Genomic DNA, 14,466 nt, shown 5'->3' with positions numbered 1-14,466 from the left:
GCAATATCTCTCTAAATTCAGAGCAGTTACTATTGTCATCGGGCCTGCCGACAGGGGGTCAGAAAGGGGCAAAGGGAGCAGTAATCCTATGCTTCCCTTCTTGAGAACACACATCGCAGAGAGATGTGGAGCGGCTGCAGAGTTCTACACTATGCAAAGTTTTCCTCATGGAAGGCGAGATTCCTTGAGGCCAGCTGAGCCAAATAGCTGATGCATGCATCCAGGTTCTGGCTCTCTGGTTATAATACAAGATGCTGAGACATGAAATAAATGTAGAATTTTTTCTACACTTAAAAAAACCTCCCCTTTGCTGACTTAAAACATCCCTTGAGTATATTTTTGAGAGTTTATTTTCTACCAGCACTTAGTGTTCTCTTCATCCAGTTCATCTTTTTTCCACTTTGCATTCCCAATCCTGATAACAAGAACAGGACTAATTTCAACCCAGACAAGGGCAGGCAGGCATGACTTCCATTAGCATCAGTGTTCTGAATTTGGTCCCAGTTTAGAAAGGATAGCAAATACTCTAGAACTAAAGTCCCACACTTCTCTTTGGATTAGCCCTTATTTTTGTTCTTTTGCTTCATTTTAAATTTTCTTTTTGTTTTGTTGTGTTTTTGCCTTCTGTCAAGACCAGCAGGTATTACCATGGAGACAATCCTTAATCAGATAGTTGCTTGTGCAGAGAAGGAAGAGCTTCAGAAACAAAATTTCAAAACTAAGGGCCATATCTGACCTTCACTCGAATGTAGATCTCTCTTTGGCTTCACTTCCAGTTCTGCGGAGAACTGGTTCACCAAAACATTTACACTGGAGCTTGAATTGAAGTATGTGTGCATAGGGGACAAATATTTTTTAGTCTTAGTATAATATCAGATCATTATTATTTTCTGTGCACCAAATGCCCCAGTCCATACACAATCACAGTCCCTGCCCCATCAATTTGCATTACAAAAGAAATACAAAAACCCAAGTCCCTGTCCCATCAATTTTCATTACAAAAGAAATACTCAGAGGAACAATGTGAAAGCCAGGGAGTCTTAGAAGAAATCAGCTGTAGCATCCGAAAGATAACCAATTAAAAACAATAGGGGAATCTGTTAATGATATTCTGATCGGATTACTAAATGGATTTTGGCCAAGCCACTGGAGATAAGTCTGGACTTTTATTAAAAAAAAGCCAAACAAAGCCTCCCATGGACTCTTGAATGCCCATAACTGGGCAGGAATTTACTTTTACATTTCATTTCAAAGAGGGCATAAATAGGGTGCATACTGTGAAAGAGAAATGGGAGCCTAGCCTGAGGGGGCAAAGATTCTACCTGGTTGCACTGGAAAAGTAGACCAGGGTTAATGAAAGATGAGTCCTAGCTGGGCAAGGAGTGTGGGAGTTAATTTAAACAGAGTAGGTTTGGAACATAGGGGAGCAGTAGGGAGACATGGTAACACTTTATAGTCATTCTCTGGGACTAGCAAGTGGAAAGACTAGAAGAGCCAAGGAGAAGGCCCACTCTTCTGGGGATCCTCTCCAGAATAAGCCAGTCTGGCAGGAGGACAGGACAAGACATAGAGCAGCCACTGGTGGTTTTGTAGGCTGCAGTGGTGAGCCCTGATGACAGAGTAGCATCTAGGCTTTCACAGGGAGAGCCCCAAGAGTGTTCAGTTGAGAAACAGAGGGTATGTCTACACTACCACCCTAGTTCGAACTAGGGTGGTTAATGTAGGCAACCGGAGTTGCAAATGAAGCCCGGGATTTGAATTTCCCGGGCTTCATTTGCATATTGCCGGGTGCCGCCATTTTTAAATGTCCGCTAGTTCGGACACCGTGCCCGCGGCTACACGCGGCACGAACTAGGAAGTTCGGATTAGGCTTTCTAGTCCGAACTACCATTACTCCTCGTGGAACGAGGTGTACCGGTAGTTCGGAATAGGAAGCCTAATCTGAACTACCTAGTTCGTGCCGCATGAAGCCGTGGGCACGGAGTCCGAACTAGCGGACATTTAAAAATGGTGGCACCTGGCAACATGCAAATGAAGCCTGGGAAACTCAAATCCCGGGCTTCATTTGCAACTCCGGTTGCCTACATTAACCACCCTAGTTCAAACTAGGGTGGTAGTGTATACATACCCAGAGAGAGGAAACGTCAAGTCTGAGGGGGGGCAGAAGTGGGTTTATGTTTTATAGTTATAGTTTGGGATTTGATAGGGGGTGGGGAGTGCAAGTGGAGAACCCTGTAAGACAAGGGTGAATCTGGAGAGGCTAGCTGACAGGCTCTGGTAGGAAGAAGTCTAAAGAGGCATAAGCAAGGAGTTTGAAGGAGCAAACTTTTATGATTAGAGGGACTCTGGGATGAAGACCTGTCTAGTGGGAGGGCCTGGGTTTTCCCAGCTAGCCCTTGGTGTGGATGGCAGAGAGAAGGGGACAAGTAAGATGGAGAGTCCTGAGAGAAGTGTTGGGGGCTATTTTTGTAAGGATGTTTGGATATTTGTCGGACTTTGTTATCCTGAAAAGGGTGGGACTACATTGTGACCAGACCAGAAGGCCAAACCCCACAAAACATGGAACAGAGTGACCGATGGTGAGGACACTCGACAGGAGAGAGCTGCAATGCCACATCCAGTGATGAGATGGTGGTCCAGCAGTGTCTACTCTTCCATAGGGCACCTTCTGCAGAGCACACTGTCTCTGGTAACACAATGACACATGGAATCAGTATTGTGTCAAAGGAAAAGATCTCACCTACATAAATAGCAATAGTAGGTGCTTTATGGCTTTTCATTGGAAGTTTCCCATTCAGGTGTTGCCTGCTTATTTGTTAACTGTGCTGAGATGAGACTGAAATATTATGGAGAGTTTGCTTGACATACAAATTCTCTGGCAGTTGGCAACATGGAGGGAAAGGAAATGCAATAGTGTTAATAAATAATGGGATTTCGGCAAAATGTTACATTTGTGTAACACTGTGAAGAGAATGCATCAGTAGCTTATTAATTAACCCTATCATAAAGGGAGTGAGTATAGTGGAAGTGTTTTCCACTTGCTATTTCTCAATATCATGAAATAAACATCCAAGAACTCTAAATGGCTACCTCTACTTGCAGAAAAAGCATTTCACTGTCTCTGAATTTGTATTTCTGGCACAAAAACATCATTTAAGGAAATGATACGTCTGGAAAATAGATATCTGAGTGGTGAAGGATATATCACAAACACAAGGAAATGCTGAATAAGTAACAAAACATTCATTGTCTCCATAGGTCAGCAGGTGCATTCTAGTTATGTTTGTGCCAGCCACTTTTATAGGGGCAATATGCATAACTAACAGCAGATATAGCAATTTAAATTTGACTCACTGACTTGTTACCTTTGAGTAGCTGGAAGGGATACATAACTTTGCTCAATGGGTGTGGCAATCCAAGTGCTATAATTGTAAAACCTGTCAAAACATCTTATTTTCACTGCTGGGATTTTACTTCCTGTTCATATGTCTTCTAATCCTCCTATTTTCAGTCTCACAGTATCTGTGCAAGCCTGTATGATGTAGCATATGTTTAAAGATCTGCTAAATAATTCAATAGACATAGAACACAAAATGTATGCAGTAGCAAAAGTTACTTTAATGCAGAGTTAAGGTTTCTTTGTGGTATGTCATCACCTTGCAGAATACAGAATTGAGAAAAACTCACACATAAAAACTAGGAAATTCACAGTTAAGGTTGCCTAAGCATAGACAACCTTAACCCTTCCCTTTTTCAGAAATGTCCCAATACAGCCTGTTAATATACACTGTTAGAATACAGAACCTTAGTCTGTCAACCAAAATTTGATTAGAACAATGGTTGACTATTATATCATGTTCACATTAAAGCAGAGGTGGGGAATGTGGCTCCCATTTTGCCTGGATCTGTCACCCTCAGGGTCAGGGCTCCTCCCCAGCATTGGGGAAAGTATGGGGCTGGATAACATAATATTTACTAGCCTGAGCACTACTAGGCTCTGGTGTGTGTGTGTGTGTGTGCACGCGTGCACGCAGGCGCATGTGTAGAATGTGGGGAGAGTCTCTCTCCTTCCCAGTTGGGGGTCACATCAGTGAGGATTTAGGGGTTTTTGCGTCTTACTTATATGTGGCCACCAACTGATTTTTCTATGGGTAAGCAGCCTCTAACCCCAGAAAGGATTGTCACCAATGTTCCTTCTAAACTGCTTTAAAGATGATTAATCAGTCAGTCAGCTCCCTGCACAGAGCCCTGAGCCTGTGACTGGGCGGGGCTGATCAATCACCTGTGAAGCGGTGCTGCCCTGCAGTTTAGAGGGAACACAGTCTTCCCCCCCCACACACAGAAAAGCATCTCATAAATTAAAAGATGATATAACAGACCCCTTGAGTTAAGCAGCCTGAATTATTAGCACTTTATTGCATAGTTGTGCAAAGTTTCAGACTAGAAGCATCAGTGGAGGCACATTCTCTTGTGCTACCCCAGATTACTTTTTATTGGTGCATGTACACTGTGATCCTGCAAGGCTACATACACATCAATCCAAGAGAAGAAGTAAACATGTTCTTAAATGCCACTTGCAAGTTGGGTCCCCAAAAGGTTTAGTGAGTGCCATGCACTAGTTTGCAAATAATTGACCAATTGAGACCATTTGTTTATCACATCACAGCAGTAGAGTTAATCTCTAGCTCTGTGCAGAAAACTTCAACCTTTTTAGGCACTTTTTTTTAAAATGGCTATTTTTAAAGGGCTTAGATCCAGAACATCTGGCTGAAATAACACCAGGTATGAGGGTCATTTACCCAACTCTGCACTCCCACACTGCACAGAAAATTTCAAGAAAATATGCGCAAACCTTTTAGAAGTATTGTCCTGTAAGTCAGGAAAGATAGTGGGTGATGACTAGAAAGGGGTGCTCTGCACACTGATCTGCAGCATAAGTGTCTCTGCAAGGTGTGAAGTGGCCCATTCATCTCAATATGATTATCTCAGCTGAATGAGACCCCCCTCCCTACCATAGAAATGAACACAGCCAGAAACAATGGGCTTGGGATGTATGAAACCCTCCTCCCTACCTCTGCTCTTAATTGCTTCTGGAAAGAAAAGGGATATTCACACACCTGCTTGTTTTCTCAAATTCTGTGAAGGGTGTAAAGAGATAGGGCACACTGACATAGCTGGGGCTCTAAGGTGGTTCGGGGGCACTGGGGCTGTGTCCAGACTCAGGGTTTTTTTCGAAAAAAGTAGCCTTTTTTTGAAAAAACTTCCCCTGCGTCCAGACTCAAGCCGCGTTCTTTCGAAATTAATTCAAAAGAACGTGGCTTTTCTTTCGATGGCGGTAAACCTCATTTCACGAGGAAGAACGCCTTCTTTCGAAAGTTCCTCTTTCAAAAGAAGGCGTTCTTCAATGTAAATAGGGCTTCTTCAAAAGAGAGCATCCAGACTCACTGGATGCTTTCTTTTGAAAAAGCAAGCCGCTTTTTCGAAATTTCTCCGTGCAGTCTAGACGCTCTCTTTCGAAAGAGGCTCTTTCGAAAGATGCTTTCGAAAGAGCCTCCTTCGAAAGAAGCCTGCAGTCTAGACATAGCCTGGGAGAGCTATAGGGTGCCTGTGTTGATTGAGATGTCCAGCAGAAAGAACTGGGGCTACCATTCCTCCCACAATGGAGGCCCCCAAATCTCCCACCTCCTGGGCTAGGTATCCTTCTCCCCCAAACACCCTCCTTTGCTGTGTCCCCAAGTCCCTTTCCCCAACTCTTTCCCGAGCTGGAACAGAACAGACTGGGTGTGGAGTGCACTGTTAGAGTTGTGTGTGTGAGAGAGAGAGAACTCACCTACCCCAACCTCTCTCACCTCCCTTACTATCCATCTCCCTATTCCTGTCCTACTCCTCTGCCCCTCCTCTCTTTCCCCCACATCCCCAAACACTTTGATTACATTTCCCCAAATAGAACTGCCACTCATGATTCTCAGACTGTAGCATCCTCCTTTTGTCTTGGATAGGGCTTTTGTTTAATTTATCCTTAAGTTAATTGAAGGGTGAAGTTTATAGCTATCAAGAGAGCTGTGATCCATCCAATCATTAGCATCTCTCTTAGGGTACGTCTACACAGCAACATTATTTTGAAATAACTTAGTCCACGTCTACACAGTAGGCAGTTATTTCGAAATAATGTCAAAATATTGTCAAGCTGGAGGACTTCTTACTCCAACTCCTGTAACCCTCGTATGAGGAATAAAGGAAGTTGGAGGAACAGTGCTCTATTTCGAAAAAGTGCTGTGAAGATGCTCCCAATTTTGAAATAAACTATTTCAAAATAAGTATGCTATTGACGTAGCTCAATTTGTGTAGCTTATTTTGAGTTAAGCGCTGCTGTGTAGACACACCCATAGGGTACGTCTAGACTACATGCCTCTGGCGACAGAGGCATGTAGATTAGACTACCCGGCATAGGAAAATGAAGCGGCGATTTAAATAATCGCCGCTTCATTTAAATTTACAAGGCTGCCGCGCTGAGCCGATCAGCTGTTTGTCGGCTCAGCGCGGTAGTCTGGACGCTCCGCGGTCGACATCAAAGGCATTTGTCGACCTCCCAGGTATACCTTATCCCAGGAGGCATACCTGGGAGGTCGACAAATGCCTTTGATGTCGACCGCGGAACGTCCAGACTACCGCGCTGAGCCGACAAACAGCTGATCGGCTCAGCGCGGCAGCCATGTAAATTTAAATGAAGCGGCGATTATTTAAATCGCCGCTTCATTTTCCTATGCCGGGTAGTCTAATCTACATGCCTCTGTCGCCAGAGGCATGTAGTCTAGACGTACGCTTAGTTAACAGTAGAATGCCACAGAAGGAAACTAAACTTGGTTAACCTTTTGGGGCAACTTGGGAACTCCTTTGGTCAAATGATCCTATATTTAGCTCCTCACTTGGCTCCCACCTGAGTGTCATGATGAGTTTGGATTTTAGAACTCTTGCAAGAGTGATGTTTGAAAGCATGTAAAACGGTGGGAATGGAAACCACTGGCTGTTTTTCTGCATTGGTGTAATGGTGCCTGTGGTGTGTAAAAATGTACATAGACCGTTTGAGACCGTCTTCGCTTGCATCACGTCTCTAGTTTGATCTCTAGCCTGAGAAACCCTCTTTGCCTCCCACTTATTTGAAAGTTGCTGGGGGTTTTTCAGGCTATATTACCTTGTTTATATGTCTCCAAATTTTGATTACTAGCCCTGCTTTGCAACATCCTGAGGCACTCTAAATTTTAAAGAAATCTGACTAAGCATGTCAGTTTTGAGCGCATTGACCTAGTTGTCTACACCATAAAATGAAGGAGACCTAAGTTAGGTTGATGCACAGGCACTGCAGTAATTATTGCAGTTTTTCATGTTCACGCAAGCTCCTTCTGTCAGCACCATGGCTATGTCTAGACTGCAAGCCTCTTTTGAAAGAGGCTTTTTCGAAAGATACTTTCAAAAAAGCCTCTTTCGAAAAAGAGCGTCTAGACTGCAAGCGGAAATTTCGAAAAAGCAAGCCACTTTTTCGAAAGAAAGTAGCGAGTGAGTCTGGATGCTCTCTTTCTAAAAAGCCCCGTTGGCATTCAAGAATGCCTTTTTTCAAAAGAGCACTTTCGAAAAAAGGCGTTCTTCCTCGTGAAATGAGGTTTACCGCCGTCGAAAGAAAAGCCACGTTCTTTCGATTTAATTTAGAAAGAATGCGGCTGTAGTCTAGACGCTGGTGAATTTTTTTTGAAAAAAGGCTACTTTTTTCGAAAAAACCCCTGAGTCTGGACACAGCCCATGTGTCCTCACCAGGAGCCTTTCCACTAATGTAAACTGAAAGTGTGGGGCATAGTGGGGTACTGACTGCTGGAGCTCTGGTGCAGCCTCTTGGTGAGAAATATGTGGGGGCGGGAAAAAGAGAATCTGAGCTTGGCTGCCTCCCAGTGAGAGAGTGAGGGGAAGAGGAGAATGGCATGAGCCTGGGAGGCTGCTGGATTCAGGCTTTCTTCATACTACACCCCAGTCCCTCTTGGAGAGGTGTTAGGGGGGTGCTGGGCTGTCTAGCTCAAGTGGCAGGGCTGAAAACTAAGAGGCAATGTAAGTTATGCAATGTCTACATCATTTTCATTACATCAACACCTTTCTCAGGCTGGATTTATTAAGCCAGTGTAATGGGTGGCTTGTACCACTAGGAACGCTGTCGTTTAGATGATTTCAGGGTTAAGTTGACCTAAATCGGTCACGTAGACCAGGTCTTAGAAAAGTTGATCTTTAAACAGATGTCTTGTTGCAATCCTAACAATGGTGGTACGCCAACATCACTAATACATTTGTGATATGAATAATACTGTAATAGGGTGTTAATCAAAACAGCTATTTCACTGTTAAAAATTCAAGCAGCACTCAGTCAAAGATTTAGTAGACCTGCACATTACCACCCGTTGCAAGTATCTTGCCTGTCAATGGTTTTATATTAAGTTTTCATTTCTTGAGGCAGTTCTGCATCCACTGAAGGAGACTGTTGCACTGTAACTCAAACTGAAGAATACTGACTCAAGCAGTTCTGTGATGAGTTACAGGGCTGAATGTCACTGCCTGAGAGTGATCTCAGCAATCAAAAGCACAATGTAAAATTGTATGGTAGGACACATCCTGTTCCAGCTTAAGATATTTGCATTTCTAGGAATGTAGGAATTGCTGCAATGGATCACATCGGTGCTTCAGGTAATTTAGAACGGTCTGAGAGCAGCCAATAATGGATGCTGCAGGCCATGCCTATAGGAAGAATGTCTCTTTAACTTCCAGCAGAGATTGGCTTGTATCCTGGAGCATGAGTTTCTCCTACAAAACTGTGTACAGTTGGTCATCAACTGGTGTAAATTGTGGTGTTTAAATTTACTCCAGCTGAGAATCTGCCTGTGGGGGTAGCGTGAGGAATACGTCTTGTTTTTCATTCTTATTATTTTAACCAGAAAGGTTCTCATTATCCATATAAATGTCCAGTCTTCTCACTGAACTCTGCTAAGCTTTTGGCCTCTGATGTATCATGGAAATAATGCCCTTGGGCAAACCATGCTGTGAGAAATTATGTTCTTTAGTTTGTTCCCTTTCAGTGTAATTGAATGCTTACTCTTGTATTTGAGAAAGATCTGACTTTTACTTGTTCCTCCTATCTTTCTCTACATTGTTCATTACTTTGGACAGCTTTATCTCATCTTGTCTCCTCTCTAAGCTAAGTAGTCTCAATTTTGTTCAGTCTCTATATGGAAGTTTTTCTGTCTCCGTCATTCTTGTCACCCATCTCTGATGTGTCCCCAGCTGAGAAGGAGAAAAACACACCCCACACATTTCCCTTATCAATTCCTTGGGGGTCCCCTCCAAAGAAAGGGTTCTGAATAGATGTTTGCTCAGAGTGCCATTTTTCCTATGGCTGCCCTTTAGACTGGGACAACAGTAGCTTAGCAGCTAAAGAAGTATTTATTTAAGTCAATCACATAGTTGCATGGTTTTTTCCTGAAAATAATGGCCACCTCTACTGCTAAAACCACAAAATAAAATAAGTATCTTGAATCTTACAAAAGCCCTCTTTTACCTGCATTATTACCTCTAGAATAGAAAAAATTGCAATGCATCATTCACTGTGAAGTTTTGTATGCTGAATTGATGAAATCATGTAAACAGCAGCAACGTCTTGAAATAAGACATCCTGAGCATAAAACCTGAAAAATGATTTTTTTTCAAATGCACAGAAGAAGCAACAAAGAAAGCCAGGTTTAATGTATGTGAAAGTTTCCAACAACAAATATCCTCAGCTGTGATGCTCTTATGTTGTGTCACTATGAATCGTCCGTACCAAAACGTCACATATGAGAGATGAGGAGCGTGTTCTGCCAGCACACAAAGATATTGTGTCGCTTATGGTTGGCAGTGATACTGCCAAAAAATTGTATGTACTTTCTACGTCGACTGACACTGTGAAATACAGAATATGTCAAATGTCTAAAGATATCAAAAAACAAGTTGTGCACAAAATTAAACATTCTGTTTTCAGTATGTTCAGCCTATAACTTGATGAAACTACTGATGTTGCTAACTGTGCACAAGTGATAGTGTTCTTACAGTATATTAATGCCAGGGATGTTAAGGATGAGTTTAATCTGTGAACAAGAAAAAGACCAATCACAGCATCACAGGCCATTTTCAATAACACAAATGCCTTTTTTCAGAAGCAATGGCATGAGGTAGAAAAAAAATTGTGGTATCTGTGCCAAAGATGCTCCAGTTACAATGGCTGCATGATCTGGCTTTCAGCAGAAGTTAAGATATGTATCCCTGTACGTGGTTGTTACTTATTATGAAATCCATTATCAAGTGCTGTATCTTAATGCTGTGGTGGATGTTGTTATAGGAGTAGTGAACTACATTAAAGTGTATGGTCTGATCAGTCATCTGTTTTAAGAGCTTTGTAACAAAATGGGTGGTGAATACAAAACTCTCCTTTGCCACACTCAAGTCCAATGGCTTGCACATTAAAGCATGTTTTTATGTTTCATAGAGAGATGGTGGAGTTTTTCCTGCAAAAAGAAAAACGAGAGCTGAACAAAAAGTTCAGTGACAAGAAATGGCTTCTCTCCTTGGTATACCTAGTTGATATCTTTGATAGCCTTAATGACCTCAGTCTGTCCTTCAGAGGAAATGTTCAACATTCATATACCTAATTAATATAATCAGAATCTTGTAGATGAAGTTGGATCTGTGGTGCAGGAAGTTGGACACGGACAGATCCAGCATATTACTGACACTTTCTTTGTTCAGTGAGGTAGAGGAAATCAACCTTGATAGTGCTCTCAAGTCAATGATCAATGAGCATTTGAGAATCCTTCACAAAGAGTTCTTGCACTACTTCCCAGCACTACCAAAAGCACTTTGTTCAAACATCATGATGAAAGCGTTCTTCAACAGGAAACAGTTTCCCACTGAAGATATTCAAGCACAGGAACAGTTTGTCAACATGGTCAATGATGATGAAAGGAAGGCAAAATTCATGTAGCTGCCTCCAAAGCAGTTCTGGTGCTCAATTCCAAGTGAACACCCACTAGTTTCTGAGAGAGTTGTGAGAGTCCTTCTGCCATTTCCCACTACCTACAAATATTAAAGTGGATTCTCCCGCCTTCTCACAATAAAGATGAAAACCCAAAATCAGCCTGATGTGAGGGATGACCTCAAATGCATCCTTTCTAAAACAGTGCCAAGAATCAAACTTCTTGTGAGAAATAAACATCATCAGCCATCTCACCGATGTTTGGCTGCTTCTGGTGATTAATTGCTGCCAAATATTAAAATAAAATTCCACTTAAAAATAACCATTCTGCGTATAACTATAATTTAATTAAATATATTTTAGTCTTAATTTTAAAACAGTAAGAAAAGATAAACCCATTGCACTCAGAGGCTTGCTCTGTGGAAGGGGTCACCAATACAAAATGTTTGAGAATCCTGGTAAACATAACCGTTCATTTCTTTCCTTCCCTTCTTCCTCCCCCCAGTCACTGTGTTATAGAATCCACTATTCTGATAATCTTATTATCTATTTCAGTGGTTCCCAACGCAGTGCCCGTGGGCGCCATGGCGCCCGCCAGGAGATTTATGTGTGCCCGCGGAACAATCTGGGCCAGCCCTGCCCCCAGGCATGTGGCACATGCCGGTGCTGGCCCTGGGGGCATGGGCGGCCCCTGCCTGGGGTCACGGCACATGCCAGTGCCCGTCCTGGGCGCGCAGCGCATGTGTGGCCCCGCCCCAGGGCCCGTGGCCCATGATCGGTCCCGCCCCCGGACGCATGGCACATGAGTGGACCTGCCCCCGGACATCCGGCAGCCCCCAAAGTTTGGGGACCACTGATCTATTTCCTTTGTGCTGGTGCCAAATGTACTGTACTAATTGTGGAACAAAGACATTTGATTAAACTAAAAATCTCAGCATCAAATGGCAAAGTGTATGGGTGTGTGTGTGGGAAAAAGTATCTTTTCAAGTAAGAGTAGCAAAAAATGATCACAGCTATATATGCGGAAATCAGGTTTCTAACAACCTTTAGAAAATGCCCTGTCCTTAAGGATGAGAGCAAAGTTTCTTCCATGTAACAGTATGAGATGCTTCCTTTGATGAAAACAGCACTCCTTTAGGACCAAATCAAATAGCTTTTTATTCTGAAAATATCACATGTCTCTCTAGTTCCAGGAGGCGTTCGTATATTTTGATAGTAAAAAGTTAGTGGATGGAAAAAAATAGTGACTTTGGTACTGTGAAATTCAGCAGTTTTCAGCCATATCCAATTCTAACTAATTCTGATGAATTAGCTAAGCTCTGAGTTGTGATGCAACTGATTCTGCTACAGAGAGAGTTGTTCTCATCTGCTTAAAGGGGAAGTGTCTTGTGTTGCTCCCTCCAGTTGACATGCAAGGTCCATAGGAGGTGATGAAATGATTTCTCTTGGGTCTGTCTTAGCCAAAGGGATATTGGCAGAAATGTGAAATGAAGAGGAAATGGGAAAACCCTCAGGGCTTTGATACAGATGCAGAGAGAACTTCCTACTTCCCAGAGAAATAAATTGCCAAGTGAAAAAAAGATATAAATATAAACATCTTTTCCAGGAGCTAATACTACAGCCATTATGTTGCAATGAATCCGATTAACAGGAGCATAGCTATTGCTTACCAGATCAGCCCAACTAGTCCTGTATCTTGTCTCTTTTTAGGTGCTTTTTCTGGAAATCTTTCACCAGTCACGATGGACATGGATCTGAACTGCAGATGGTGACTCAAGTGTATTGCTCTGTGAATGACCTAAATTTGGAGGGGAGGTACTGAATCCTTGTCTTTGTGTAAAGTTACTGCTATTCAGACAGAATATCCCAAGTCTGGGAACTCACCTTAGAGAAATACCTTACATTTTGCAGAGCTGGCTTCTGGGGTCATATGTCTAAACTGACAAAGGAATTTATTACCCAGAAAAGGTCCAGAGACAGTATTTAACTACCATGACGCAAGAGGAGGAGATGAATGTTGTAATTTGTTCTGTGGTGGTTACTTGAACAACTTGAACTTCTTACAGGGTTCTAACCTAATTTTCATGCAAATGAAATTCAGTATCTTGGCCAACGCTAGTGACAATGTCTCACCAGCTCTTGTATTTGTTGACCTACAAGTCAAAAATAGCCAGAATTAGATGCTTCAGGAAGATGGAAATATATGGTATAACCTAGTCATGGTTGAATTTTCTTTTTATTCCTGTAATATAATGATTGATTTAAGTCAGGGAGCATGAGAATTTATATCTAGCTTTTGAAATCCTATCCAATGTAACCTGGATGTGCTCATTACCCATATAAATTTTTGAATCTTGCCAAGTTCTTGGCCTCAATGATATCTGGTAATAAGGAAAAGCTAACAGAATGTTAGGAAATATTATGAAAGGGCTATATAACAAGACCGAAAATATCACAATGTCTCTATATAAATACATGGCATGCCCACATGTTGAAAATTGTGTGTGGCTCTGGATGCCCCATCACAAAAAAGATAGATTGGAAAAGATACAGAAAAAGGCAACAAAAATATTTAGGGGGATGCGACAACTTCTGTGTAGTGCGCGATTTAAGAAAACTGGGACTTTTCAGTTTTGAAAAGAGATAAGGGGGGATGTGTGAGAGATCTATAAAATCTTGACTGGTATAGAGAAAATAAATAAGGAAGTCTTATTTACTCCTTCACATAACACAATAGAGGGGCACCTAATAAAATTAATATTCTACCGTTTTAAAATAAACAAAAGAAAGTACTTATTTATACAATGAATGTGAGGAACTCTTTGTCAGGGGGGGTATGTCTAGACTACATAGCTCTGTCGACGGAGCCATGTAAAATAGTTTACTCGGCATAGTCAATGAAGCGGGGATTTAAATAATCCCTGCTTCATTAAAATAAAAATGGCCGCCGTGCTGTTCCGACGATCAGCTGATCTGGCACAGCATGGCAGTATAGATGTGGTGCAGTCGACAAGGGAAGCCTTTGTTTCATAAGGTATACCGGAGCAGTCGACAAAGGCTTTCCTTGTCGACCGATCCACGTCTAGACTGCTGCTCTGTGCCGGATCAGCTGATCGTCGGCACAGCATGGTGGCCATTTTTATTTTACTCATTGACTATGCTGAGTAAACTATTTGACATGGCTCCATCAACGGAGCTATGTAGTCTAGACGTACCCAGGTTGTTGTGAAGGCCAAAACTATAACAGGGTTAAAAAAAGAGGACTATGTAAGGGTATGTCTACACTACCACCCTAGTTCGAACTAGGTTGGTTAATGTAGGCAACCGGAGTTGCAAATGAAGCCCGGGATTTGAATTTCCTGGGCTTCATTTGCATATTGCCGGGCGCCGCCATTTTTAAATGTCCGCTAGTTCGGACTCCGTGCCCG

This window comes from Pelodiscus sinensis, chromosome 2 (genome assembly GCF_049634645.1).
Source record: "Pelodiscus sinensis isolate JC-2024 chromosome 2, ASM4963464v1, whole genome shotgun sequence".
NCBI classification, from domain to species: domain Eukaryota; kingdom Metazoa; phylum Chordata; order Testudines; family Trionychidae; genus Pelodiscus; species Pelodiscus sinensis.
This window is presented reverse-complemented; position numbering follows the sequence as displayed.